At 40.8% G+C, this 27,386-nt stretch overlaps 1 long non-coding RNA gene and 1 pseudogene across 5 annotated transcripts in view; one reads left to right on the top strand and one right to left on the bottom strand.

The window, feature by feature from the left end:
* The window catches only part of LOC108522568 (uncharacterized), an 80,366-nt gene that overhangs the window by 5,606 nt on the left and 47,374 nt on the right, over window positions 1-27,386 (bottom strand). For 2 of the 4 annotated variants that reach the window (XR_001883523.1, XR_001883526.1), the window contains exons 3-5: window positions 1,975-2,082; window positions 1,709-1,809; window positions 947-987 (exon numbers count right to left, since the gene is read on the bottom strand). This is a non-coding gene — a long non-coding RNA (uncharacterized LOC108522568). Of the gene's footprint in view, window positions 1-946; window positions 1,810-1,974; window positions 2,083-3,225; window positions 3,273-27,386 lie in introns of those variants that run through there. The other 2 variants (XR_001883525.1, XR_001883524.1) reach the window with 2 other exon arrangements.
* On the top strand, window positions 21-4,346 carry LOC108522566 (HLA class I histocompatibility antigen, alpha chain G-like; annotated as a pseudogene). Its single transcript, XR_001883518.1, has 3 exons — window positions 21-1,021; window positions 1,696-2,109; window positions 3,058-4,346. The product of XR_001883518.1 is annotated as an HLA class I histocompatibility antigen, alpha chain G-like (transcript).

The raw sequence follows: 27,386 nt of genomic DNA, 5'->3' as shown, positions 1-27,386 counted from the left end.
ATACTCCCCAGGCGCGAAGGATGCAGGTCATGGCGGCTCGAACCCTCCTCCTGCTGCTCTCGGGGGCCCTGGCCCTGACCTAGACCTGGGCCGGTGAGTGCGGGGTCTGGAAGGAAAGGGCCTCTGCAGGGAGGAGCGAGGGGCCCTCGCGGCGGGCGCTCAGGACCGGGGAGCCGTGCAGAGAGGAGGGTCGGGCGGGTCTCAGCCCCTCCTCGTGCCCAGGTTCCCACTCCATGAGGTATTTCAGCACCGCCGTGGCCCGGCCCGGCCGCGGGGAGCCCCGCTTCATCTCCGTGGGCTACGTGGACGACACGCAGTTCTTGCGGTTTGACAGCGACGCGGCGAGTCGGAGGATGGAGCCGCGGGCGCCGTGGGTGGAGCAGGAGGGGCCAGAATATTGGGACCGGGAGACACGGAATGCCAAGGGCCACGCACAGATTTCCCGAGAGAACCTGCGGACCCTGCTCCGCTACTACAACCAGAGCGAGGCCGGTGAGTGGCCCCAGCCCGGGGTGCAGGTCACGATCCCTCCCCATCCCCCACGGACGGCCCAGATCCCCCAGAGTCTCTGGGTCTGAGATCCACCCCGAGGTTGCGGGACCTGGCCAGACTCTCGACCAGGGAAGAAACTCGGGCGCCTTTACCCGGTTTAATTTCCAGTTTAGGCCAAAATCCCTGCAGGTTGGTCGGGGCGGGAGCGGGGCTCGGTGTTCTAGACTGACCGCGGGGGCGGGGCCATGGTTCTCACACCATTTAGAGGATGCATGGCTGCTACGTGGGGCCCGACGGGCGCCTCCTCCGCAGGTATGGACAGTTCGCTTACGATGGCAAGGATTACCTCGCCCTGAACGAGGACCTGCGCTCCTGGGCCACCGCGAACACAGTGGCTCAGATCTCACCGTGCAAATGGGAGGCGGACAAATACTCAGAGCAGGCTGGGGCCTACCTGAGGGCGAGGGCGAGTCCATGGAGTGGCTCCGCAGACACCTGGAGAATGGGAAGGAGACGCTGCAGCGCGCGGGTACCAGGGGCCACGGGGGCGCCTCCCTCATCTCCTGTATATCTCCCAGGCTGGCCTCCCACCAGGATGATAGGAAAATGGGACCAATGCTAGAAAATCGCCCTCCCTCTAGTCCTGAATGGGAAGAATCCTGGGTTTTCAGATCCTGTACTAGAGAGTGACTCTGAGAGCCCACCCTGCTCTCCGGGACAATTAAGGGATGAAGTTCCTGAGGAAATGGAGGGGAAGACAGTCCCTGGAATACTGATCCGTGGTCGCATTTAACCCCTACAGCAGCCTTGGGCACCAGGACTTTTCCTCTCAGGCCTTGTTCTCTCCCTCACACTCAGTGTGTCTGTGGCTGCGATTCCAGCTCTTCTGAGTCCCTCGGCCTCCACTCAGGTCAAGACCAGAAGTCCCTGCTCCCCCGTTAGAGACTCGAACTTTCCAAGGAATAGGAGATTATCCCAGATTCCTGTGTTCAGGCTGGTATCTGGGTTCTGTGCTCCCTTCCCCACCCCAGGTGTCCTGTCCATTCTCAGGATGGTCACATATGTGCTGCTGGAGTGTCCCACGAGGAATGCAAAGTGCCTGAATTTTCTGACTCTTCCCCTCAAAGGCACACGTGACCCAGCACCTCCTCTCTGACCACAAGGCCACCCTGAGGTGTTGATCCCTAGGCTTCTACCTTGCAGAGATCACACTGACCTGGCAGCAGGATGGGGAGGACCAGACCCAGGACACGGAGTTTGTGGAGACCAGGCCTGCAGGGTACACAACCTTCCAGAAGTGGGTGGCTGTAGTGGTGCCTTATGGAAAGGAGCAGAGATACACGTGCTATGTGCAACATGAGGGGCTGCCAGAGCCCCTCACTCTGAGGTGGGGTAAGAAGGAGTATAAGCTATCTCTTCTCAGCGAAAGCAGGAGACCTTCAGCAGGGTCAGCGCTGAGGCCTGGGGGTCAGAACCCCTCACCTTCCTCTCCTTTCCCAGAGCCGTCTTCCCAGTCCACCATCCCCATCATGGCCATCATTGCTGGCCTGGTTCTCCTTGGAGCTGTGGTCATTGGAGCTGAGGTCGCTGCTGTAATGTGGAGGAAGAAAAGCTCAGGTAGGGAAGGGATGAGGGGTGGGGTCTGAGTTTTCTTGTTCCACTGTGGGTTTCAAGCCACAGGTAGAATTATGACTTGCTTCATCACTCAAAAACACCATCCACACACAGGCCAACCCAACCTGGAGCCCTGTGTGCCAACACTTGTTCTTTTGTGAAGCACATGTGAAAATGAAGGACAAATTTATTACCTTGATGATTGTGGTGATGGGGACCTCCCAGCAGTCCCAGGTCACAGGGGAAGATCCCTAATGAGGAGAGACCTCAGGAGGACAGTTGGTCCAGTCCCCACACCTGCTTTCCTCATGTTTTCTGATCCTGCCCTGGGTCTGCAGTCACAGTTCTGGAAATTTTCCTGGGGTCCAGGATTTGCTGTTTCCTTAAGGACCTCATGCCCTGTGCCCTCCCTGACCTCTCACAGGTTGTATTTTTCTCACAGATGGAACAAAAGGGAGCTATGCTCAGGCTGCCTGTTAGTATAGGGGATTAGAGGGCTGCTCCCTGAGATCACTGGGACAGTGTAGACAAGATTCCTCCTTTAGCCACATCTCCTGTGGGCTCTGACCAGTTCCTATTTTTGTTCTACCCCAGGCAGCAACTATGCCCAGGACTCTGATGCGTCTCATGAGGCTTGTAAAGATGAGACGCTGGGGGACCTGACGTGGGTGGGCATGAGGCAGAGGGGACATGACTCTGTTGAGGGGTTCTCTGGATTTGGACATCTCAAGCATGTGGTAGGCTGTTCAGAATGTCACCAGGTACAGTAACTGCCCTGGATTTGTTTATGATTATTTTCTTCTGTGGCTTGAGACAACTGCCTTCAGTGGGACTGAGAGATACAAAATTTCTTCAAGTCCTTCCTCTGACACACACCATTGTAATTTCAAGAGCTCCTGACTTCTATATCTGCACCTGACATGTGAATATATCTACATTTCTGTGTTCCAGTTATCATCATGTGAGGAAATGGGCGACTGGTCCACCACTGCCAACAGAACCACCACCCCACACTGACTTGTGCTGTCTTCCCCAGTCAAGTTTCTTGTTTCAGCAGAGGTGAGGCTGGGACATTTCTATTCATGTCTTAACTTTAAGTTTCACTGAGCTGCAACTTACTTCTCTATTCAAAGTAAGAACCTGGATATGAATTTTTCAGATTCTTGCCATGAGGTTGGGTTGATGGTTTAATGAAAGGAGAGCAAGGCTCTTAAAACCTGGGAGCCTTCCAGAATCCATTATTGCTGTGCTGGGCCTGTGTAGATGGAGACAGGAGAGAGAGGGTTGTGAGGAGCTGAGTATGGACAGCCTATGCTCAGTTTGTGCTCAGTACATCATGGAATTTGATGTGGTCATTCGTTGGGTTGGTCATCTTCACTGCTCCATTGTTTGTGTGCCTTCAGCAGAACCTTGTTTCACCAGGACCTGTGATCGCAGGGACACAGATGTTGCCTGGGCCTTGTCCTGTCTCCAGGACCGTGGACAGTGAGGGCTTCATGTGGCTGGGTCAGGCTATGGTATGGCCCTACTATTTTGTATCATTATTTTTGGTTTCTTTGTTTCCATAGAGGACTATGCCTGTTCCTGTTCTGTTGTCTGAGTTCTGATCTCTTTCTCCTCTGGGTGTCCCTCATCTCTGACAGCAGCAGGAGTCATTTTTCCTGTCATTGTCCCCACAAGGTGGAAGGCAGCCACTGCATACAGAAGTCTGTGGTATTAGATGAATTTTCAAGCCCATGCAGCTTTTACCCTATTTCCAGGGCTCTTTCTTGGATTGTATTGTCTATCTTTTCCACAACCTTTTTAAAAGAACTAGATTCTGAAATTAGCAGAGAGGAGGAATGCCACAAGTGCTCATTTTAGGTAACTTTCTAGAGGAACTCCTCTTGTGCTCAGCTGTCCTACCCACTCTCCCTTCCCTGAGTGTAGTAATCCTAGCACTGGCTCTAATGCAAACTCATGGATTTATAAAGCAGTCTAACTTAAATTTATATTTGTTTGGAAATTGGGATTCATAGTCTTAAGATTGTTCTTTCCTAAGAGGGAAATATAGTTGCATGCTGCAGTGTGCAGAGGGATTGGTGTGGGAGGAGGGATGCAGGGAGGGAGGGAGGACACACAAGCAGCACCTCTGAGAAAAGCATAGGCGACCTCGATGTCAGCGTGAGGGGACCTTGTGCTGTAGCTGCTGTGAAACAGCATTTGGCCTGAGGCTATTTAATAAAGATATTGCCTTTAGAATAGCGAGGTGCTCTACAGCAATCATTCATTCAGCCAGCCTTTGTTGTCTGCCAGACATGTGACAGAATGTTTTTGCATCTGGCAAAAGTCATTGAAGTAAAATCAGAAAAATCTCTAGCCTTGTGGAGCATGTGTTGCAGTGGGAAGAGGCAGACGGTACATACACTCTAATATATGCAGAGTAAATGAGGAAAGTCGAAGGTGGTAAGTGATGTGGAACAGGTGATCAGAGTGTGGGTTGTGGGACAGAGAAGGTAGCTATTGTGCTGGGGTGGTCAGCGTGGGCCTTGTTGGGAAGGTGACCTTTGATTAAATATTTGAAGGACATAAAGGAATTTGTCATGAGGGTATCTGGAGGAAGTTTTTTCTAGGGAGTAGGAACCTTCGGTGCCAGTGTACCAGAGCAGGATCATGTCTGTGTGTTCTGGGAAGAACAAGGGACTGGGTATGGCTAGAGCAGAGAGTCACTGAGATAAGGTCAGGGGTTTGGTCAGATCATGTGGGTCTAGGGCTGGAGTATGTGGGAAGGATTTTGACTTTGAATGATATAGTTTTAAGCAGAATAAAGACATACCACAACTTCTTTTTTAAAAAGGATCCCTCTAGCTGCTGTGCTGAGAACAGAATCCAAAGGCCGGAGATGAGCAAGGCAGGTGAGGAGAATGTAGGAAATGAGTGCAGTATTTCAGGCTGGAGATTTTGGTTACTTAACTGGGTGTGAGCAGTGGAAATACTGGGAAGTGATTGGATTCTCACTATTTCCAATCACCTTATACAGCATTTTCTAATGGACTAAATCTGGAGTATGAGAAAGAAGAGTAAAGGATACCAAAAATGTCAGACTGTGTGACTAAAAAGAGTTGCCATCAGCAGAAAATGAGAAGACTAGCAGGAGCATATGAGAGGAGGGGACATCGCAGGCAGTCACTGTGGGAGATGTGGGATCTAAGATGCCGCTGAGAAATACCAGTGAGGTAGTTGAGTTGGCAGTTGGACAGATGAATCTAGAGACATTTAGGAGAAATAGACTTGGGAGATGATATCATATAAAAGTTATTTAAAGCCTTGGGTCTGGATGACGTCTCCAAAGGAGTGATTGGCTATAGAAGAGAACAGGAACAAGGACTGAACACTAGGCCTCCGTTGCTAAAGGATCTGATCAGACAACACACCTAGATCAGACTACACAGTCCTGACCCAAGGTCTAGAAGGTACATGGACCAGGGAGTTCCAGACTTTCCTGTGCACAGGAATCACCAGGACATCACCTTAAGTCTCAGCTGATCTGGAATCGAGTATGAGATTTCCTACTTATAAAACGTTGCTGTTGGCGCTGATGCTGCTGGTCTCCAGATCCCACTTTTGGTGGCAAGAACACAGACCAGGATTCCTAGGCTGTGCATCAGCCTCGCCTGTGGGGCTTGTTAAAAAGCAATTCCTGGACTCCGTGCCCAAAATTCTGACACAGGGGATTTGTGGAGAGGCCTGAGTGTTCTGTAACAAGCCCACAGCAAACCTGGTGTTCAGCCACATTTGATATCACTGAGATCAGTAGCTGGAGAACGCCCAGGATGGGGAGGGGTCTCAGACCCACATTTAAATATTGCTTTCTTCTGTTTTTTATTTTTTATTTATTTTATTTTTTATTTATTTTAAGGCGGATGTGTTTCTTTAATTATAAGACAGGATGCTGAGAAATAAATGTCATTTTCTACCATATACCCCATTACTACCATGGGGTATAGCCAGATAGATTTAGGAAGTGGCTCACAGCTCACAGCTCAGCATAATGAAAAAATAGCTGAATGCTGCCCTCTGAAACTACTCCCCAGAATGATTTTGCGCTCATTCCTTGGAGCAAACAATTGCTTGCAAGTTTTTCTAATTTAAACATAAAGGAGTGTACAAATTGGTATTAGTATTCATTTTATTTTGGGGAAGGGCACTGAATTAGTCCGTTTTCACACTGCCAATAAAGACATACCCGAGATTGGGGAAAAAAAAAAGAGGTTTAATTGGACTTATAGTTACATATGGCTGAGGAGGCCTCAAAATCATGGCAGTAGGTGAAAGGCGCTTCCTTTTTTTCTTTTCTTTTTTTTTTTTTTTTTTACATGGAGTCTCACTTTGTTGGGCCAGGCCGGAGTGCAGTGGCATGATCTCCGCTCACTGTGAGCTCCACCTCTCAGGTTCACACCATTCTCCTGCCTCAGCCTCCCTAGTAGCTGGGACTACAGGCACCTGCCACCAGGCCTGGCTAATTTTTTGTATTTTTAGTACAGACGGGGTTTCACCGTGTTAGCCAGGATGGTCTCGATCTCCTGACCTCGTGATCCGCCCACCTCGGCCTCCCAAAGTGCTGGGATTATAGGCATGAGCCACCACGCCCGGCCAAAAGGCACTTCTTACATGGTAGTGGCAAGAGAAAATGAGGAAGAAGCAAAAGTGGAGACCCCTGATGAACCCATTGGATCTCATAAGACTTATTCACTATCATGAGAATAGCATGGGAAGGACCGGCCCTAGTGATTCAATTACCTCCCACAAAACATGGGAATTCTGGGAGATACATTCAAATTGAGATATGGGTGGGGACACAGCCAAACCACATTAGGCACAAAACCAGGTTTGAGGCTACACAGCCAGGAACATAATCCACAGCCACCGTAATTCAGATCTCTCGCAAAAACCACTGCCCCTGCTCCTGGGCACAGATGCTACTATTATACCTCTGATACCCTGATGGTGGACACCGGGCCCTGTGACGAGGACTGCTGTCACCACTGCTCCTAAGAACTGCTTCACCATCTTTACCAAAATGCAGTCTTCACTGTCCCAGCCTCTCTGTGTCATCTCGTCCTGGTTAGAAACCCACATGTGGTCATCTAAATTATGCAGCCATAGCCTCTTGCAGTGTTTAGGTGCAATAATGTTGGAGAAAGTGAATTTTTCTCTTTTGTAGAAGGAGGTAGTCCTTGCTTTCTAATAAGACTCTTCAACTTAGGAAGAGAGTTCGGGTGCTGGAGTTAGAGGGGTGAGGGATGGAAAAAGAATGACAAATTTCAATTCCTAGAATCATGATCTGAGACTAGAACTTTATCTAGTATATTACAGGAACCTGGGTTTGGTTAAGTGTATAATAAATGACATAGTTCAGCTTATTCCCTTGATAGTATTTTGTTCTATCTGCACAGGCTCCTAGGAAGAGTATCTATACATTCACCAGTTTTAATGTGCCTGTCCCACAAAAACCTAAAAAACCATCCTAATTTAGATGCCGTGCTACTGAAACTATTGTATTAACAGCTGATAATCATACTGTTTTTAGCAGACCCAGTGACATGGTATAAATGCTCATCTTTTGCTTGACTATTACTAGTCTGGGATGAGATAAAGTAGAGGTTTACTTGCATAGTTCACTCACAATTTTTATATGTATATTATTGTGGGTTGCTAACTAACAGTCCACAGACCAGTGCTAGCCCACAGACTGTACTTTGAGAGTAGCATTGGTATAGATGTACTTGTATTCCAGCATCTACCTTGGTGTCAAATTAATAGCAGGAATTAATCAGTAGCAAATGGAGATTCCATTTCCAGTAATAGGGTGAACTAGGTGTTAAGGCTCCCTCTTCCACCAAAAACAACTAAAAAAGAGATGAAATGTGAAAATCACCCAAGAGTATAGAAATATAAAAAAGGGAATAATCTTTTTGGTCAAAATATAAATGTGGACAGGATTTAGAAAAAGAGAAGTTGCTTTTATCTTGAGGGCATTTACCAAATCTGGAAAATCTTAGCTTTGTTTTTCTCAGCTTCATATTGTATAGTGCAAAGGAAATAATTCTCAGAACTTGTTTGTGTAGAGGAGACACTTTCACGTACCCCATAAAATCTGGGACGCAAAAGATGTGTTTCCTCAGAGTAAGAAACGAAAATCTGTTTCATCCCTCAACACAAGAGTATTCTAAAGAAATTTGTCTTTGAGCCAGCAAAAACTGTTTTTGAGAATTTATAACCACCAGCCAGTACTCCTGGAGATTTTTTGCCCAAACTAGCTTTACCATTTTGGGCCAAAATAACCTCAAAGCATGATTTTGATTAATAATTGTCCTGGATTAGCAGTGATTCATAAATTAGAAGAAGGAAACAAAAATCTCTATAGGAATGCATGTTTAACCCATATGTCAAAGAATTTGCCCAAATAATTCTGCAAGGGAAAAGCCGCTCAGAGCATGAACTGTATAAAGTACAAGTGGAGAAAAGTCAGTCTGATTGAGAACCAGTGGAAATAATAGATAATAGGTTCATAAAGCTTCGATATTTGAATTATGAAACAACATAACCAGTATTACATTTAAAATAATTATGAGCTGGGCATGGTGGCTCACATCTGTAATCCCAGCACTTTGGGAGGCCGAGGCAGGCGGATCACCTGAGGTCGGGAGTTCGAGACCAGCCTGACCAACATGGGGAAACCCCGTCTCTACTAAAAATACAAAATTAGCCGGGTGTGGTGGCACACGTCCGTAATCTCAGCTACTTGGGAGGCTGAGGCAGGAGAATCACTTGGGAAGCAGAGGTTGCGGTGAGCTGAGATTGTACCACTGCACTCCAGCCTGGGCAACAAGAGCTAAACTCTGTCTCAGAATAATAATTATTATTATTATTATTATTATGACAAGCTTGAAAATGCCTACAGAATGTATTAACCTAAAATGACCTGTTTTCAAAACAACTGAATTCAGTTTTAGGAAGTAAAATTAACCTTGATTTTAAAAGAACTGAATTTAGTTTTTAGGAAGTAAAATTAACCTTGATTTTAAAATTTTAATTTAGTTGAATTAAAAATTTAAAAAATCATGGTCTATTGACTTTTGCTTTGGACCATGATGGAATAACAAGGACCAGATTTACTCTCATGCCTTAAGCACAACAAACTCAAAATAATATATGGGTGGCTATTTAGCTATGTACTCAGATACAAGACAGCAGGTATCCCAGAGACTATGATCTCTGGGAGAAGGGGAATGGAAGAGGTAAGGTTTACAGTCGTCCACCTACCTTCCTGGACAGAGTTTCCAAGGCACAGTGCAGAGAGGCAGAGCCCTAACCAGGATGTTCACTGAGGTGAGGAGACAGAGTTATGAGTCCGGAGACTCTAGGACATCCAGAATATGCAAGATGAAGGCACATGGAAAAGACAGCTGATGATAAAAAGCACTATAAGTCTGCAGGAGGTACCCCTCAAGTCTTCAGTTAATCAGCATATTATATAAGGGAACTACCCAAGGACAGGGAAAGAATTATCCAAAATGACTTAAGAGAATACTACCCAGTAATATACAGGATTGGAAATAATGCCCGTTCCCACTAACCAGACGGGAAAACCTCATAATTTGTTGAGCATTGGATAGAGTATTCTGAAGGGTCTAATGTCAGCAGTGGTAAATAATTAGCCCTGGACTAAACATTTTTTGTTTTTTGCTAACAAATATTAAAAGTAAGACCTAAAATGATCAAACAGCTCCTGAATAACTTAATTTGTCCCAGTAAAAATAAAAAGCTTGGCTGGGTGTGGTGGTTCATGCCTGTAATCCCAGCACTTTGGGAGGCCAAGGTGGGCAGATCACCTGAGGTCGGGAGTTCAAGACCAGCCTGACCAACATGGAGAAACCCCATCTCTACTAAAAATACAAAATTAGCTGGGCATGGAGGCGCATGCCTATAATCCCAGCTACTTGGGAGGCTGAGGCAGGATAATTGCTTGAACCCAGGAGGCAGAGGTTGCAGTGAGCCGAGATCATGCCATTGCGCTCCAGTGTAGGCAACAAGAGCAAAACTCCTTCTCAAAAAAAGTAGATAAATAAAAGTAAAAAAAAAGAAAATAAAAAGTTCAAGAATACTTATAGAATGCAAAAATATCTGGCACCTAACCTGGTAAAGTCATAATGTCTGGCATTAAATCAAAACAATCACCAGGCATATAATAAAAACAAGAAAATACAACTCATAAGGTAGAGAAAACAATCAATCTAAAGTTACCTAGAACTGACATAGATGTTAGAATTGGCAGGCAACAACATAAAACAGTTATTGTAAATGTATTCTGTACGTTCAAAACATTACACAGAGACATGAAAGATACATAAAAGGTCAAAATCAAACTTCCAAAGATGAAAATGTCAGACATAAAATACACTGGATGTGAGATGAGATTAATGGTAAACTTTATGTTGTAGATTAAACAATGACTTTGAAGACATATAAGTAGAAACTTCCTAGGCTGGGCACGGTGGCTAAAGGCTGAAATCATAGCACTTTGGGAGGCTGAGGTGGGTGGATCATTTGAGGTTAGGAGTTCAAGACCAGCCTGGCCAACATGGTGAAACCCCATCTCTACTAAAAAAAATACAAAAATTAGCCGGATGTGGTGGTGGGTGATTATAATCCCAGCTACTTGGGAGGCTGAGGCAGGAGAATTACTTGAACCCGGGGGGCAGACGTTGCAGTGAGCTGAGATCATACCACTTCATTCCAGCCTGGACGAAAGAGTGAAACTCCATCAAAAAAAAAAAGAAGAAAGAAAAAGAAAAGAAATAGAAACTTTCCAAAATTACAAAAAAAGCAAAAGAGTGGAGTAAATAGAAGTATAAAGTAAAACATTTCTGTATCTTTCGGAAATTAAATTAGTAGAAATCTTAGTTTCTAATAAGACAAAATGTATATGGTAAGTCCTACAGCAACTACTAAAAAACTGATAATGAAAAATCATTAAAGGAATTAATGTATTATAGTAGGAAGTATCCACTTAACACATGCATAATCAGTAAAGACGTAAAAGAGGAACAAATAAGCATGAGATGCATAGAAAAGAAAAAGTAAAATTGCAGACAAAATCAACCGTATCAATGTTAAACCATATCAATCAATATTAAATGGAAATGGAGTATACAATCCAATCAAAAGGCAAAGATTGTTACACCAGTTTAAAAAAATGAGATTAAACTATATGCTGTCTACAGCAGATGTACTTGAGATTCAAGTTACAAATAGGTTAAAACTGTAAAGGTGAAAAAAAGATATGTCAACAGAAACCATGAAAAAGCTAAAGAGCCACAGTAATATCAGATAAGATAGTCTTTATAAAATGCAAGTAGAGATACACAGGGACTTGTAATGATAAATGTGTCGATCCATCAGAAAAAAATAACAATTATAAATGCACCTAATACCAGAGCACCAAAATAGATGAGCCTCCAACTGACAAATGAAGAGAAAAATACAATACAACAATAGTTGGGGACTTCAATACTACATTTTTTTTTTTTTTTTTTTTTTAATGAGAGAGGGTCTCACTCTGTCACCCAGGCTGGAGTGCAGTTGTGTGGTCATAGTTCATTGCAGCCTCGATCTCCTGGGCTCAAGTAATCCTACCTCAGTCTCCTGAGTAGCTGGGGCTACAGGCATGTCGCACCATGCCTGGCAAATTTTTTAAATGTTTAGTAGGGACAAGGTCTGGCTGTGTTGTCCAGGCTGGATTACTACACTTTAAATAAGGGATACAACAACTAAATTGTAAGAGGGCTCAAGTTTCAAATTAAGAACCTGCTGCAACAAAGTAGAACAACAATAAACAACAACAAAAAGAATAACCAAACCACATTGGTGGGGATAACTGCGGGGGTCAACATACCTGGGACATCCAGATATGGCTAGAAACAAAGAAGAAGGGTGGGTACTACCAGTATCAGCCATTTGGTGCATGCCACCATGGTCCTCAGTGGAGCAGCTTTCAACGTTGATGCACCCAATAGCCATCACTGCTTTGGACCTTCCAGAGATGAAGACGTTGTTGTGCTACCTTGGGATTAGGGACACTACCTATCTCAACTATGTGAACATCCCACACCTGGGAGCCACAGCTGCTCCATGCATGCTTACACCTCAGACACTCTAAATACAGCAAGCTAACCTGCATCTAGAACCTCAGTGTCACTGTCCCTCTACACATGCCTGTCTCCAGACCACAGCTCCTTGGCCACTGCATGCACCCAATCATTAAACACCAGAACTACTGTTGCTGTGGGCTAGTATGTGTCCTGAGATTGGCTGCTCTGTGAGAGCCTACACTGTGGACACCAGAGCCACCACTGAAGCAGTCAGGTCTATGCCCTCTTCCTTGAATAGTGGCAGCTTTGCAGAGCCNAGAACCTCAGTGTCACTGTCCCTCTACACATGCCTGTCTCCAGACCACAGCTCCTTGGCCACTGCATGCACCCAATCATTAAACACCAGAACTACTGTTGCTGTGGGCTAGTATGTGTCCTGAGATTGGCTGCTCTGTGAGAGCCTACACTGTGGACACCAGAGCCACCACTGAAGCAGTCAGGTCTATGCCCTCTTCCTTGAATAGTGGCAGCTTTGCAGAGCCTGAGCTCTACCCTGCCTATGTGGCTACTCCACAAGCACCCAGACCAATGACACTTGGAGCCACTGCCTCAATGGGAGTATTTGCACCCTGGACCCTGGCTCCCTGGCTGCTCTACAAATACATGTGCCTTGCACACAGTTACTAATACAGCAGGGGAGGCACCTGAACTCCAGACACCAGTGCCGTCACCACCCCCACAACTGGAGACATAGTCATTGTATGCATGATAGCACTCTAGACTGTGGCGCCATGGCTACTCCACAGGTGCTGCACATCAGACACTGATGGCACCCCCACTGCAAGTATGCTCATGAACCAGACCCAGTCAGTGCCAAGAGGGATTCCCTTGGTCATGACTTGCATTAAGAAAAAAAAGAGTTCAGGAGAATCATAGTAGCCTTAGCCACAGAAGACCCCAACAGCCCTCACTACAGCTGTGGGCACCCATAGCACTGGCCACTGAAAAACCCTGCAATTCCTGTCAACACAGACCTCAGCTGACAAAGCTGCATGGATGCCATGTTGCTTTGCCCTCACTGGAGCCATGGCTGCTGCACCCTGCCCAACCCATGCCCTCACAACTCACCTGTAGATAAAGGTCTTTCCCCACTGAAACTAGCCCATAAATTCTGGAAGGGGTGGCTACCCCCCTAAATGTGCGTACATCAATGCAAGGTAACAAGGAACATGAAAAATCAAGGAAACATGACATTTCCAAAGAAACACAATAATGTTCCAGTAACTGACTGCCTAGAAATGGAGATCTAAAAATTACCTGAAAAATAATTCAAAATATTTACATTAAGAAACTTAGTAAGTTATCAGGGGACACAAATAGACAGTTTGATGGTGTATGGATACAGGAAATCAATCCATGAACAAAACAAGAAGATAGAAAGTTAGCTATGAATCACTTAAAAACAAACTGAAATTCTAGGGCTTGAGAATACAATGAATGAAATGAAAGACTGCAATAGATAGCTTCAGTAGCAGACTGGATGAAGAAGAAGAAAGAATCTGTAAACTCAAAGACAGGTCATTTGAAAATACTTAGAGGACACAAAAGAAAAAATAAAGTAAGTGAAGAAAGCTTATGATATTTAGTTCTGTCACCACTGAGAGAGCTAACTTTTGCATTACAAGATTTTCAGGAGGAAAAGGGAGAGAAAAAGGGACAGAGAACTTATTTTAAAAGGCTGAAAACTCTCCAAGTTGGGAGAAAGATATGAACATCTAGGTACATGAAACTGAAGTCTTCAATCAGGCTTAACCCAAAGACTTCCTCAAGACATAATGTGATCAATGTATAAAAATTAAAGTTCAAAAGTGAAGTTTAAAAATAGCAAGAGGAAAGAGATTTCTCAACAGCCCATAAGGCCATCACTAGACTTTTCAGGAGAAGCCATCTTCCAGGAGAGAATGAGGTAATATATTCGAAGTGCTGAAAGAGAGAGAAAGCCACCTGTTAACCAAAAATACTTTAACTAGCAAAGCTGCTTTTCAGAAATGCAAGAGGGATAAACAGTTTCTCAGAAAAAAGCTGAGAGAGTTTATCATCACTAGACCAGCCTTACAAGAAATGCTACGTGGAGTTTTTTAAGCTGTAATGGAAGGATACTGATGAGTAACATGAAAACATATAAAAGTATAAAACTCACTGGTAAAAGTATGTATACAGTCAAATTCAGAAAACTGTAATAGTGTGTAAGTCACTTACATCTTTAGGATAAAGGTTAAAAGACAATATTGTTAAAAATAAGTATAGCTAAAATAATTTTTAATGGATACAGAATATTAAAAGATGTAAATTGTGGCATAAAACCATAAATTGTGGTGAGGGAGAATAAAAGTGTAGGTTTTATGCAGTCAAAGTGAAGTTGTTACCAGCTAAAATAGACTGTTAAAACTATAAGATGCTAGTTTAAGTTTTATGGTAACCACAAAGGAAAAACCCTATATTAGATGCACAAAAAAGAAAGGAATGAAAGCACATCACTGGAAACAATTACTTAATCAAAAAGAAAAAACAATAGTAGAAGAAAAGAAAATGTTCTACAAAACAGCTAAAAAACAAATCCACAAAATGACAATAGGAAGATCTTACTATAAATAATTACTTTGAATGTAAATGGTTAAATTTCACAATTAAAAGACATGAACTGACTGAATAAATTTTTTTAGAAAGAAACCCCAAACACTCTACCAAAATACTATTGGAACTGAAAAAACAATCAGTGAAGTTGCAGGATACAAAATCAGCATACAAAAATTAATGGTACTTTTATATGCTTACCCAAAACTGTCTGAAAAAGAAATCAAGAAAACAATCTCAGTTATAACAGTGTCAAAAAGAATAAATTACTTAGGAATAAATTTGATCAAGGAGCTGAAAAATCTGTACACTGAAAACCATAACATAATTGGAAAAAAAGAACCATAATTGGAAAAAAAAAAAAAAAAAGTCATCAAATTGCCTCTGTTTGCAAATCACAAGATCTTACATGTAGAAACCCAAACACTGCACCAAAATACTGTCAGAACTGTTAAAAAAAAAAAAAATCAGTGAAGTTGCAGGATACAAATTTGGCTTACAAAATTAGTAGTACTTTTATATGATTATAAAAAAACTATCTGAAAAGAAATCAAGAAAACAATCTCAGTTATAACAGTATCAAAAAGAATAAATTATTTAGGAATAAATTTCATCAAGGAGCTGAAAAATCTGCACACTGAAAGCCATAACAGTGATGAAAAAAAATTGAAGATGCCACAAATAAATGGAAAGATATCCTTGTTCTTGGATCAGAAGAATCAATATTTCCAAAATGTCCATACTACCCAAAGCAATCAACAGACTTAATGTAACCCCTATCAAAATTCCAATGGGATTTTTAACTGAATTAGACAATCTCAAAATTTGTATGGAACCACAAAAGAACTGCAGTAGCTAAAGCAATCTTCAACAAGAACAAAGCTGGAAGCATCACACTTCCTGATTTAACATGATATTACACAGCTATAGTAATGAAAAGAGTATGGTACTGGCATAAAAACAGTGCATAGAATAATGGAATAGAACAGAAATCTCAGAAGGAAATCCATGTATATACAATTAATCTTTGAAAAGTTGTCAAGAATATATAATAGGGAAAAGATACTCTCTTACATATATAGTGATGGAAAAACTGGATATCCACATGGAAAAAAATAAAACTGCATTCTGAACTTAATCAGACAAATCAACTGATCTTAATCAGCCAAATCAACTCCAAATAGATTAAAGATTTAAATGTAAGACCTAAAATAACAAAACTTGCGGAAGCAGGTGAAAAACTCCAAGACATTGGCCTTCGCAATGATTTTTGGGGGGGTATAACCCCAAAGACATATACCAAAAAAGCAAAATTAAACAAGTGAGACTACATTAAACTATAAAGATTTTGCACGGCAACACAACAATCAACAAAATGAAAAGGCAGACCACAGAATGAGAGAAAATATTTGCAAACCTTATATTCAATAATGGGTTAATACATGAAGTCTATAGAACTCATAGAACTTAATAGCAAAAAACAGATAACCCAGTTCAAAAATGGGCAAAAGACCTGAATAGACATTTTTTCAAAAAAGACATACAAATGGCGAAGAAGTATATGAAAAAGTGCTCAACATCATTAATCATCAGAGAACTGCACATCAAAACTGCATTGACATATCACCTCACGTCAGTAAGAATAACCATTATCAAAAAGACAAGAGATAATCAGTGTTGGTAAACTGTGGAGAAAGGGAACCCTTATACATGGTTGGTGGGAATGTGATTTGGTAAAGACATAATGGAATACAATATAGATGTTCTTCAAAAAAATTAAAAACGTAACTACCATATGATCCAGTAATCCTACTTTGGGCATATATAAAAAAATGAAATCAGTTAAGAAATTTCTGTACCCCCATAATAATTGCAGCACTATTCACAATGGCCAAGATACAGAAACAAAGTAAGTGTTTATTGATTGATGGATGGATAAAGACATTGTGATACACACACACACACGAATATTATTCAGACATAAAAAGGAAGGAAATACTGCCATTTGTAATAACATAGATAAACCTGAAGGACATTATGCTAAGTGAAATAAATCAAACACAGAAAGAAACATACTGTACGATCTCATTTATATGTGTAATCTATAAAGTGGAATTCAGAGAAACAGAGGTAGAAACATTCAATTGAATTAACTTTGACCTGAGGCTGCCTGTGTACCTCAGTTAGTAGATAAACAAATCAAAACCTAAGTTAGGAGTATAACTGTTAGCTGGGGTTCACCCAATCACAAGCAGCCAACTCATCACACCATGCCCAAAAAAGGCAAATGCCTAGCTGTAGCCAATCAGGTGATTTTTCTTCTTCTGTGTCTGGTATGTAAAAGCTTACTGCACACACTCCTGGGTGGAGCTTTCTGACGCTTTCCTGGTTCTGAGTGCTGCCAAATTTGTAAATCATTTTTTGCTCAAATAAAGTCTTCTAAATTTAGTTTGTTTAAAGTTGTTTTTTGTTTTTTGTTTGTTTTTTAGTGATTACTAGGAGTCATAGGTAGGGGAAATGGGGAGATGTTGGTAAAAGGTTACTAACTTGCAGTTATAAGGTGAATAAGTTCTGGAAACCTAATGTACAGTGTGAAAGAAAAATAAATCTCAGGTCCCCAAAATCACTAAGCCACAGTGATTTGGGCTTACAACAGGATGGTGACTATTGGTATACTTGAAATTTACTAAGAGAATAGATCTTAAGTATTTTCACCACATACAAAAACATTAACTATGTGTCATAGATATGTTAATTAGCTTGATTGTGGTAATCATTTCACTATATATATTTTAAAAATCATGTTGTACAACTTGAATATATATAATTCCTGTTTGTCAATTATACTTCAGTAAAGCTAGGGAAAAATAAAATACTTAAAAATAAATGTAATAAAAGAAGTACAAAATTTATACTACAAGAAAACCATCAATATATTTACAGAAATCAAAGAACTAAATAAATGAAAAGATGTTCTATTTTTATGGATCAGAAGACAATATTATTAAGATGGCAATATATGAAAATTGGTCTACAGATTCAATGCAGTTCTACCAAAATCCCAGCTGACTGCTTTGCAGGAACTGACAAGATGATATTAAAATTATATGGAAATGCAGGGAACTACAAAAGTTACAACACTTTTGACAAAGAACAGAGTTTGAGGAACTACATTTCCTTATGGCAAAACGTACTACAAAGCTGCAATAATCAATACAGAGTGATACCGACATAAAGATAGACATAAAGATCAATAGAATAGAGAGGCTAGAAATAAAAGTTTATAATTATGGTCAATTAAATTTCAAAATACTTCCAAGGCAATTCAATGGGGAAAGAAAACCTTTTCAAGAAATTGTACACAACTCAACAGCAATAAAACAAACAACCTAATTCAAAACTGGACAAAGGACCTGAATAGACATCTTTCCAAAGAAGACATACAAATGACCAACATGTATATGAGATGGTGCTGAATGTAATCAGAAAAATGCAAATCAAAATTGCAATGACATGTTGCCTCACACCTGTCAGAATGGTTATTATCAAAAAGGTAAGAGGTAATAAGTGTTAATGAGGGTGTGGAGGAAAAACACTAAAATGGCCTTTCCTTAAAAAATTAAAAACAGAACTGCCAGTATATGATCCAGCAGTCTTACTTCTGGGCATGTATCCAAAGAAAATGAAATCAATATCTCAAAGAAATATTTGCACCCCTCTGTTTATCACAGTATTATTTCCTGGAAATAACCTAAGGGTCTGTCAATTGATGAATGGATTAAAAAAAATGTGTTTTACTCCGTTTTATGCTGCTGTAACACAGTATCAGAGACTGGGTAATTTATAATGAACAGAAATGTATTTTCTGAGTTCAGGAGGCTATGGATCCAAGATCAAGGCATTGGCTACTGGTGAGAACCTTCTTGCTGCATCATCACATTACTGAACGTAGAAGGGCAAATACAGAGAACACACTCCTGGAAGCCCTTTTATAAAGGCATTAAACCCACCCCCAAGGGTGGAATCCTCATGATCTAATCACATCTTAAAGGTCTCACCTCCTAATAATGTTACAATGGCAATTAAATTTCAACATGCATGTAGGTGCGGTGCCTTACTCCTGTAATCCCAGCATTTTGGGAGGCTGAGGTGGGAGGATTGCTTGAGTCCAGGAGTTCAAGACCAGCCTGGGCGACATAGTGAGACCCCATCTCTGAAGTATATATATATATATATATACTTCAACCCATGTTGAAATATAAATGGTTTGAAACAACATGGGTTTTGGAGGGGACAAAAATTCAAACCATAGCAATGTGGTGTATATGTATACACACACACACACACACACACATGCACACACAAAATGGAATAATAGCCACATAAAAAGGAAATACTGACATTTGCAACAACATGGGTGAAGCTGGAGGATATTATACTAAGTGAAATAAGCCAAACAGAAAAAGACAAATATTATATAATCTCGTATTTGCAATCTCAAACAAGTGAAACTCATAGAAGCAGAGGTAGAATGGCAGTTAGCAGGGGTTTGAGTAGGAAAAATGGGGAGATGTTGGTCAAAGGGTGCAAACTCTCAGTTATATGATGAGCAAGTTCTAGAAATCTAATGTTCACTATGGGCAGTAATGGATTTGTTAATTTGATTGCAATCATAATCACACAATGTATATGTGTATTAAATCATCACAATGTATGCCATGAACAACTTTGTTAATTAAATGTTTTTAAAAATGAGATGGCCAATGCTTTTTTAAAAAAGAAATTGTGTTGATGTAACTGTATATCCACAGGCAAAAGAATGAAGTTTGACCCCACCTCATATCATATACATAAATTATTTAACATAGACCAAAGACCTAAATGTAAATGCTAAAACTATACAACTTACAAACAAAATGTATGCAAAACCTTCATGACCTCAGATTAAGCAATGTGTTTTTAAATATGACACCAAAACACAAGTAACAATAAATCAAACAGATAAATTGGATATCAACAAAGTTTAAAACTCTGTGTTCCAAAGAACACAATCAAAAAAGTAAAAATACCACCCTCAGGCTAGGAGAAAGTGTATATAAATCTTATATGTGAGAAAGAATTAGTATATAGAACACATAAAAAACTCTTTCAAGTCAAAAATTAAAAGACAACTAAAACATGAACAAAGGGTGGAATAGATACTTCTCCACAAGAGATATAAAGATGGCTAACAAGAATATGAAAAGATGATTGGCACTATTAATACAGGGAAATGCAAATTAAACCACAATGATATACCACTGCACAGTCACTGGAATAGCTAGAATAAATAAGACAGATATCAATAAGCAGTGGTGAGGATGTGGAGAAATTGGAATTCTTGGACACTGCTGGTAAGAATTTAAAATGCTGCAGCCTCTTAAAGTTCTGGAAGTTCCTCAAAGTTTGAATATAGAGTTACTATTTGACCTAGCAATTCCATTCCTAGATGTATACCCAAGAGAAATGAAAACAGATGTCCATGCAAAAATTTGTACATAATGTTCAAGCAGCATTATTCTCAGTGGCTGAAAAGTGGAAACAATACAAATGCCCATGAATGAATGAATAGAATGTGGTCAATCTGTGGAATGGAATATTTGACCATAAAAAGAAATGCAGTACTAATCCAAGTGGCAACATTATGCTATGTGAAAGATGCCAATCACAAAAGACTCTCTGTTATATGATTGCATTTATATGAAATGTGTATAAGAAATAAATTTGTAGCCGGGCACGGTGGCTCACGTCTGTAATCCCAGCACTTTGGGAGGCCGAGGTGGGCGGATCACGAGGTCAGGAGATCGAGACCATCCTGGCTAACATGGTGAAACCCTGTCTCTACTAAAAACACACAAAAAAATTAGCCGGACATGGTGGTGGGCACCTGTAGTCCCAGCTACTCAGGAGACTGAGGCAGGAGAATGGTGTGAACCCGGGAGGCACAGCTTGCAGTGAGCCGAGATCGCACCACTGCACTCCAGCCTGGGTGACAGAGCGAGACTCTGTCTCAAAAAAAATTAAAAATAAATAAAAATAGATAAATAAATAAATTTGTAGGGACAGAAAGTAGATTAGTGGTTGCCTAGGACTGAGGAAATGTTGGAGAGAAATGAGGATGACTGGGAATAAATGTACATGGGTGATGAAAATGTTCTAAAAATAATTTTGGAGTGATGAACATGTTCTAAGATTGATTGTGGTGATAGCTGCACTATGAATATGCTAAAAGCCATTGAGTTTAAATGGTTGAATAATATATGAATTCTATCTTAATGAAACTGTTCTAATGAAAAGTGATGGCTCACTTGAAATAAAGTCAACATGCCAGAGCTGCCATGGCAGATTGTGGAGAAAGAGAACAACAGGCTCAGAGCAGTGAGCATGCTGGCATAGGTAGACGCACTCTATAAAACTGGATCATGCACTGTGTGACTGTTTATTTGGAAGGGCCCAGAGGAAACGCTGTTTATCAGGCAACAAGTAATGAGCAGGTGAACAGGGTATTAACCTAATTTTGTCCTCTATGGGCTGGAGCTGACTCCATGAGATGATATTGGAGAACTCGGTGCCCTAGCAACAATGGACAGTAGGATCCCAGAAAGCCAGAGGCCAGCTGGCAGCAAAGCAGAATCAAAATGGACAAAATTTCTGAAATAGTGAGTAATGTTAGAATGAAAGCCAGGAAATGCTGACTGAAAGGGATTTAGGGAAATTACTAAGACTATGGTGTTTCTAGTTGGGCAGCTTATAAGACTGTTGTTTAATATTAGAATCAACAGATGAAAAATAGATAAGCTGAAGTCTGAGATTAATTGCTTCAATAGAAGTTTAAAATCCCTTGCCCAGTTTCCAGACATGCACCAGTTCTTAGATCCAGAATCCATTCGCTGAAGGAGAGTCACGTCCCTGATGAAGTATCTGCAACACCATGACAAGTGTGTACAGCAGACATTCCCTACACCCTTCCCTAAAAGGATCAATGGCCACTTACTCAGGTATCAATACACTGATAAAGGGAAATGCCCAGATATTTTTAGGTCTATTGGATACAGGATCCAATTTGACACTGATACTTGGGGAACCAAAGCACCTTCATGGACTTCCATTAGAGGAGAGGCACATGGGGAATGGAAAATAATTTCCTGTCTCAGGTCCACCCCTATCTCAGTAGATTCTCTGTGTCCACACATCCGCTTGGTGGTTATTTTTCTGGTTTCCAAATATGTAATTGATGGATTTATTTTGTACATTAGTTATTTCACTCACACATTCGTCATTTCACCTGTGGGGTAAAGGATTTGTTGTAAGAAAGGCCAAGTAGATGCACCTGAGAGAACTAATATCAACCAAAATAGAAATTTTAAAATAATGTAGTATTAGAGGGGCAATGAAATAAACTAACATCACTCAAAGACATAAAAGATGCAGGGGTTGTGGTTTCATCAACTATTGAATTCACCACTCCAGTTCTAGCAAAACTTGGATGGATGAGAACAGATGACAGTGGATTAATGAAAATGTAACCTATAATTAGCCCCAACTTCAGTAGCTGTGCTGAATGTGATATGTTTTAAAAAAAAAAAAAAAAAGCAGATTTGTAGTTTTGGTATATTATATAAGGCTATTGATCTGCCTAAATGCATTCTTTTAAATACCTATAAAAAGGAGGGCCAGAAGCGAGTTATATTCACAGAGGACAAATAATAATACATTTAAAAATATATTTTATTTTTTATTTTCAATTTTTGTGGGTACATAATAGCTGCACATATTTATGGAGTACATGAGATGTTTTGATACAGGCATGCAATGTGAAATCAGCACATCAGGAAGAATGGGGTATCAAGCATTTATCCTTTGAGTTACAGACAATTCAATTACACTATTTTGAAACGTGCAATTATATTGACTATAGTCCCCCTGTTGTGCTATCAAATAGTAGGTCTTATTCTTCTATTTTTTTTTCATCCGTTAACCATCCCCTCCTTCCCTTCAGCCCCCCACTACCATTCCCAGCCCCTCTGGTAACTATTCTTCTACTCTTTATGTCCATTAGTTCAATTTTTTTTTCTTTTTTTTTTTTTTTGAGATGGAGTTTCGCTCTTGTTGCCAAGGCTGGAGTGCAGTGGCGCAATCTCAGCTCACTGCAACCTCCACCTCCTGGGTTCAAGAAATTCTCCTGTGTCAGCCTCCCTAGTAGCTGGGATTACAGGCGAATGCCACGACGCCCGGCTAATTTTTGTGTTTTTAGTAGAGATGGAGTTTCGCCATGTTGGCCAGGCTGGTCTTGAACGCCTGACCTCAGGTGATCCTCCCACCTCAGCCTCCCAAAATGCTGGGATTACAGGCGTGAGCCACTGCAGCCAGCCTAGTTCAATTGTTTTGAATTTAGGTCCCACAAATAAGTGAGAGCATGCCACATTTGCCTTTCTGTTCCTGGCTCATTTCACTTAACATAATGATGTACACTTCCATCCATGTTGTTGCAAATGACTGGAATTTATTCCTTTTTGTGGCTGAATAGTACCTCATTGTGTATACATACCAAATTTTCCTTATCCATTCATCTGCTGTTGGACATTTAGGTTGCTTCCAAATCTTAGCTATTGTAAACAGTACTGTAACAAACAAGAGTGCAGATATCTCCTCCGTATACTGATTTTCTTTCTTTCTTTTTTTTTTTTTTAAGACAGGATCATGCTTTGTCACCCAGGTTGGAGTACAGTGGCATGATCTTGGCTCACTGCAACCTCCACCTCCTAGGTTCAAGTGATCCTACCTCAGCCTCCACAGTAGCTAGGACTATAAGTGTGCACCTCTACACCTGGCTATTTTTTTTTTTTTTTTTTTTTTTTTGTATTTTGTAGAAATCAGGTTTTGCCATGTTGCTCAGACTGGACTTGAACTTCTAGGCTCAAGTGATCTGCCCTCCTTGGCCTCCCATAGTGCTGGGATTACAGGTGTGAGCCACCATGCCCAACCCTGATTTTCTTTTTTGTGGGTTATATATACCCAGCAGTGGGATTGTTGCATCATATTGCAACTCAATTTTTAGTTTTTTGAGGAACCTCTAAACTGTTATCCATAGTGGTTGTACTACTTTACATTCCCATCAACAGTGTATGAGGGTTCCCTTTCCTCAACATCCTCACCAGTATTTGTTATTGCCTGTGTTTTGGATATAAGCCATTTTAACTGGGGTGAGATTATATCTCATTGTAGTTTTGATTTGCATTTCTCTGCTGATCAGTAATCATCAGCACCTTTTCATATGCCTGTTTGCCATTTATATGCTTCTTTTTTTTTTTTTTTTTTTTTGAGACAGGGTCTGTCACTCTGTCGCCCAGGGTGGAGTACATTGGTGAAATTATGATTCACTGCAGCCTCAAGTTCCCCAGGTTCCAGTGATCTTCCCATCTCAGCCTCCTAAGTAGCTAGTGGTGTGCACCGCCACTCCCACCTGTTTTTTATTTTTGTATTTTGCAGAAATGGGGTTTGACCATATTGCTCAGTCTGGTCTCAAACTTCTGGGCTCAATCCCACCTGCCTTGGTCTCCCAAAGTGCTAGGATTACAGGCGTAAGCCACTGTACCTGGCTTTGTATGTCTTTTTCCTTTTTCTTTTCTTTTTTTTGTTTTGTTTGTTTGTTTGTTTTGAGACAGAGTCTCGCTCTCTTGCCCAGGCTGGAGTGCAGTGGCGCAATCTCGGCTCACTGCGACCTCTGCCTCCCAGGTTCAAGCGATTCTCCTGCCTCAGCCTCCTGAGTAGCTGGGATTACAGGTGCGTGCCACCACGCCCAGCTAATTTTTGTATTTTTAGTCGAGATGGGGTTTCACAATGTTGGTCAGGCTGGTCTCGAACTCCTGACCTCATGATCCACCCACCTCAGTCTCCCAAAGTGCTGGGATTGCAGGCGTGAGCCCCCACGCCCAGCCTATATGTATTCTTTTGAGAAATGTCTATTCAAATCTTTTGCCCATTTCTTACTCAGACTTTGAGATTTTGTTATTTTGTTTTGTTTTGTTTTGTTTTTACCATAGAGTCGTTTGAGCTTCTTATATATTCTGGTTATCATTTCTTTGTCAGATGGGTAGTTTGCAAATATTTTCTCACATTCTGTGGGTTTTCTGTTTACTTTATTGATTGTATCCTTTGCTTTGTAGAAACTTTTTAACTTGATGTGATACTATTTGTCCAGTTTTATTTTGGTTGCCTGTGCTTGTGGAGTATTGCTCAAGAAATTTTTGGCCAGACTACTGTCCTGGAGATTTTCCCCAATGTTTTCTTATAGTAGTTTCATAATTTGAGGTCTTAGATTTAAATCTTTATTACATTTTGATTTTTTATTTTTTGAGACGGAGGTGGGTGGATCACAAGGTCAAGAGATCGAGACCATCCTGGCCAACATGGTGAAAGCCCCCCTCCGTCTCTACTAAAAATACAAAAATTAGCTGGGCGTAATGACACATGCCTGTAGTCCCAGCTACTCAGGAGGCTGAGGCAGGAGAATCGCTTGAACCAGGAGGTGGAGGTTGCAGTGTTTTATAGTTCTCCTCATAGATATCTTCCACATTTTTGGTTAATTCCTAGGTATTTAATTTTATGTGTGGCTCTTGTAAATGAAATTACTTTTTTAAATTTAAAATTTTTCAAATTGTTCGCTGTTGTCAGATAGATATGCTACTGGTTTTTGTAGATTTTGTGTCCTGCAACTTTACTGAATTTATTGATTCTAATAGTTTTCTTGTGGAGCCTTTAGGTTTTTTCCAAATATAAGTTCATGTCATCTGCAAACTAGGCTAATTTAACTTCTTCCTTTCCAATTTGGATGGCCTTTCTGTCTTCTCTTGTCTGATTGCTCTAGCTAGGACATCCAGTACTTTGTTGAATAACAGTGGTGACAGTGGACATCCTTGTTGTGTTCCAGATCTTATAGGAAAGGCTTTCACTTTTTCCCCATCAAGTATGATACTAGCTGTGGGTCTGTCATATCTGGCTATTATATTGAGGTATATTTCTTTTATACACAGTTTTTTGAGGGTTTTTATCATGAAGGGATGTTGGATTTTATAAAGTACTTTTCAGCATCAATAGAAATAATCATATGGTTTTACTTTTTCAGCATCAATAGAAATAATCATATGGTTTTAATCATTCTTTTTGACATGATGTATTACACCGATTGATTTGCATGTGTTGAACCATCCTTGCATCCCAGGGATGAATTCCACTTGGTTATGATGAATGATTTTTTTTTTTTTTTAGATGGAGTCCCACTCTGTCACCCAGGCTGGAGTGCAGTGCCACAATCTCGGCTCACTGCATCCTCCACCTCCTAGGTTCAAGCAATTCTCCTGCTTCAGCCTCCTGAGTAGCTGGGATTATAGGCATGTGCCACCACACCCAGCTAATTTTGTATTTCTGGTAGGGATGAGGTTTCACCATGTTGGTCAGGCTGGTCTCGAACTCCTGACCTCAGGTGATCTGCCCACCTCGGCCTCCCAAAGTGCTGGGATTGGAGGCATAAGCCACTGCACCCGACCCTGATGAATTATCTCTTTATTGTATTGTTGAATTTAGTTTCCTGATATTTTGTTGAGGATTCTGGCATTGATATTCATCAGAGAAATTGGCCTGTAGTTTTCTTTTTTTGATATGTCTTTGTCTGGTTTTGGTATCAGGGTGATACTGGTCTCCTAGAATGACTTTGGAAATATTCTCTCCTCCTCTATTTTTCAACAGCTTGAGTCGAATTGGTATTAGCTCTTTAAATGTTTGGTAGAATTCAGCAGTGCAGCCATCGGGTCCTTGGCTTTTCTTTAGTGTGAGACTTTTTATTATGGCTTCAACCTAATTATTTGTTATTAGTCTGTTCAGGTTTTGGATTTCTTCCTGGTTCAGTCTCAGTAGGTTGTATGTGTCTAGGAATTGTCAGTTTGTTCTAGATTTTCCAATTTGTTGGCATATGGGTTGCTCATGGTAGCCCCTAATGATCCTTTGAATTTCTGCAGTCAGTTGTAATGTCTTCTTTTTCATTTCTGATTTTATTTATTTGTATCTCATCTCTTTTTTCTCCGTCTTGCTAAAGACTTGTCAGTTTTATTTAACTTTTGAAAAAAAGCAACTTTTTGTTTCATTGTTCTTTTGCATTGTTTTATTTCAATTTTATTTATTTATGCTCTGATTTTTATTATTTCTTTTCTTCTAGTTTTGGGTTTGGTTTGCTCTTGCTTTTCTAGTTCTTTGAGGCCATTGTTAAATTGCTTATTTGAAGTTTTTCCTCTTTTTTGATGTAAGCACTTACAGCTATAAATTTGCCTCTTAGTACTGCTTTTGCCATATCCCATAGGTTTTGGTATGTTGTGTTTCCTTTATCATTTGTTTCAATAAATTGTTCAATTTCCTTTGTAATTTCTTCATTGACTCAATGGTCATTCAGGAGCATATTGTTTAATTTTCATGTATTTGTAT

Source organism: Rhinopithecus bieti, unplaced genomic scaffold (assembly GCF_001698545.2).
Source record: "Rhinopithecus bieti isolate Rb0 unplaced genomic scaffold, ASM169854v2 scaffold_64503, whole genome shotgun sequence".
NCBI lineage: Eukaryota > Metazoa > Chordata > Mammalia > Primates > Cercopithecidae > Rhinopithecus > Rhinopithecus bieti.
Note: the sequence above shows the minus strand (reverse complement) of the source record. Positions and strands in the feature narration are given on the sequence as shown.